The sequence below is a fragment of the Nannospalax galili genome, unplaced genomic scaffold, assembly GCF_000622305.1.
Source record: "Nannospalax galili isolate Female #2095 unplaced genomic scaffold, S.galili_v1.0 scaffold366, whole genome shotgun sequence".
Taxonomy (NCBI): domain Eukaryota; kingdom Metazoa; phylum Chordata; class Mammalia; order Rodentia; family Spalacidae; genus Nannospalax; species Nannospalax galili.
The window spans coordinates 346,651-350,327 of NW_008355168.1; positions in this window are offsets into that span (position 1 = coordinate 346,651).

The window sequence follows — 3,677 nt, forward strand, 5'->3', positions numbered from 1 at the left end:
GTAAGCTCAAATAAATCCTTCCATAAATTGCTTGGGTCAGTGTTTCTATCACAGCAACAGAAAAGTGACTAATACAATGTTGAACACTTTTAAAGCTGTTTCTTAGCCATCTTTATTTCTTCCTTTGAGAACTCTCTGTTTAGATCTTTAGCCCATCTTTTAATTGGGTCATTTGTTTTCCTGATTCTGTGTTTAGTTCTTTATATATTCTGAATGTTAAACCTCTGTCATATGTTCCATTGGTGAAGATTTTTTTTTCCTCTGTAATGACTCACTTTTTCAAACTAGGTCCACTCCTCTACAGTTCCACCACCTCCCAATAGTCTATTTAGATCTCTATCAATGGATCATTCCATTCATGAAGTGAGAGCTCTCTGGATCTACCCACTGCCCTGAACAGGGCTTGTATAAGAGCCAAGCCTTTAATACATGAGCTTTTGGGTGGCACTTCATCTCTAAGCCATAAGCGGTGTTTTTGGCAGGGGGTGAGATAGAGCGTTGAAAGATAGAGTCTCACCCTGTAACTCAGGCTAACCTGGAACTCATGATCCTCCAACCTCTGTCTCTGAGTGCTACAGACATGTGCCACGATGCCCTGTATAAAGATAGTTTTGTTCTGGGCTGGAGAGATGGCTCAGCAGTTAAGAGCACTGACTTCTCTTACAGAGGACCCAGGTTCAGTTCCCAGTACCCACATGGCAGCTACAAACTGTCCTTAATTCCAGTTCCAGGGGAATCTGAAGCCCTCTTCTGACCCCCGTGGCATTGCACAGCATGGGTGCACTCACATAGATGCATGCAATACACTCATACAGATAAAATAAAAATAGTAACATATTTTTTTAAAAAAATAGTTTTGTTTTGATAAATAAATGGTTGGCAGTGCCTTCTACCCAGTAAACAGTCAGGTGAGCAGAGGGTGCAGATGGACTATTGTGATGGGGAATGTGAGAATGGTTATTTTGTTGGTGTTCCCACAAAGAGTGAGGCAGCCCCTCCAGCAGCCACTATGTTGGCCTCACCCAGTTCCTCATTCTTGTAGGGACTTAGGGTACTCCCCTCTCTTCCAACCTCTCTTTGGGTCCAGATGAACCTAAGAGCAAATAGCTTCAGCTTGGACCTTCTTGCTTCTTTCTTTCAGCCCAAGGTCTTTGAAATACACCTTCAGACCTAGAACCATGTGTCAAGATGACCTTGAACATGGACATCACTTTCACTTGGACCCAGTCTGAATTGCGTAGGTCCAGGACCAGAGCCACCACCTTCAGTGATGTCTCAAGACATAGGCAGAACCTCTGTTCCTTAATGTTTCCCTTGGAGTCGTAGAAAGATTTTATTTTACTTTGCCTTCAGAAGGCTACTATAGGCAGGACTGGAGGGATGGCTCAGTGGTTAAGAGCACTGGCTGCTCTTGCAGAAGCCCTGGGTTCGGTTACCAACACCCACATGTGGCTAACTGATTCCAGGGAATCCAACTCCCTCTTAGGGCCTCTGTGGGCATGGGATGCACTTATGTACATGCAGGCAAGCACCCATGTGTGCAATGCCGGCAGAGGCCAGAAGAGGGAATCAGATCCCCTGAAACTGGAGTTATGATCCATTGTTAGCAGCCATATGGGTGCAAGGAACTGAACCTGGGTCCTCTGTAAGAACAACCAGTGCTCTTAACCACTAAGCCAAGTTCTCCATGCCTGTCCGGCTCCACTCTTAACTAGCTGTGTGACCTCAAGCAAGTTATTCAGCCTCCCTGTGCATCATTTTCCCCCATCTGTAAAACGGTGACAATGCTTGGTGCAATGGAAGTGTTGCTGAGTTTTTTGTTTGTTTGTTTGTTTGTTTTGTTGTTGTTGCTGGTTTTTGTTTTGTTTTGTTTTTTGGTCTTTTTGAGACAGGGTCTCCCTGTAGCCCCAGCTGTCCTGGAACTCACTATGTAGACCAGGCTGGCCTTGAACTCACAGAGATCCGCCTGCCTCTGTCTCCCAAGTGCTGGGACTAAAGGCATGTGCCACCACGCCCGGCCTGGACGTGTTGCTGTTTTAATTCTTTCTCCTCAAACACAGTAGTCTTGATTTCTTCAACTTATGTTCTTTGAGCCTCAAGTATGCGTGTGGCTCTGTCCAGGGTTCTGAAAGATGCAATGGCTGCACAAAGCAGTACCCCTCTCTTCATGGAGTTTGAAATCTAGTGGAGATTGAAATGCGCACCGATTCAGCAGATTGCACTGATGTGAAAGTAACCTGATGGCGCGTGTGAGAACGGGCACCTACTGTGTTATAATGAGAAAGCAGTCTGCCTGGGCCCTTTGAGATCTGATGAGCTTAGGAGAGGGATGGGGTAGAGTGGGGACAGAGCAGTCTGGGCTGGGGTAGCAGGGATGTACACTCTTGTGTAGGACGGCCCCAGCACCTTTGGAGACTGTGGAGGCTGAAGCACAATCGGCCTGGAGAATATAGGGTCAGGACTGATCACTCCGGCCTTTGTCAGTCATCTTCATCTTGGAGCAAAAAGGATGTTTTACCTGAGAAGTAACAACAATCAGTTTGAAAATATTATCAGGACTACAGTTGGGGGATACACTGTTCAATGCAGTGACCACCAGAGACCTGTGGTGGTATCTAGATCCACATCATCTGAATCCAGATGTGTTGCGTGCACAACACAGACTAGATCCCAAAGACCTGGCAGAAGAGTGTGAAATACTTCCTCAACGATGAGGTCAATTGCATGTTGAAATAACGAAATTTTGGGTGCATTGAATTAAAATACATTTAAAGTCTATCTTACCCGATTCTTTACATTGAAAAACGGTGGAATTGTATTTGTCAGTTATGCCTGCGGCGAAAGAGGATCCAGGACCCAGACCTGGGAAAAGACAGCTGTCAGATTCAGTCAGCACCTTATTTCCTGGAAATAGGGAGGTGGTGAGGACAGTAGGGGACCAGAACACGTTGGGAGGGTGTGGATGGGGGTCCTAAGAGGAGGAAATCCCTAAGATGAGGTTGTACAATAAGGGGTGGAACAGCCCCTTGGGGCTACCCTCCTCCAATTGCTTCTTCCCTGGCTGGCCAAGAGCCGCTTTAAACCTCTGCACCAGGCTCTCCGTAGGGGCTGGGGACGGGAGAAAGCAGACTACCTCTTTCCTAGTCTCAAACACGGATTTTCAAAACTCCTGGTTAGCAATGCATGAAAAAGAGCTGGGTCCCGCGGGATGAGGAAGGACTAGGTTGGGAGCTGTATCCCACTGAAAGGGCAAAGTTTCCAAGTCGGGGCCTCAGTTTCCTGGCTTGACTCGAGGATGAGATGAGCTTAAGCCTCTTGCCTCCCTCGCAGGCCGAGTTGGTGGCTGCGTGACCCAAATGGTAAGGCTCTTCAGAGCTGAGCGTCAGTCCAGGAGACGGTACCCAGGGAGGGTGGGAGAGAGCTGGTGGGCGGTCCCTGGTGTGGAGACCCAGTTCCACTCGCGTCAAAGGAGAGCGCAGAGAAAAAGGCTCGCTTGACGCCAGGCACCGTTTCCACCTACTGAAAGGCCCACGCGGATTGACAGGGGCCCGGACCGCGGCCGTTGGGTCTCCGGACAGTGCGCGCCGTTCCAGCCGCCGGGGCCCGGGGTTCTGCGCGGGCGCTTCTGGGCTGGACCGCAGCGGCCTCCCGCGCCGCCCCTGCCCCTCAGCCCCGCG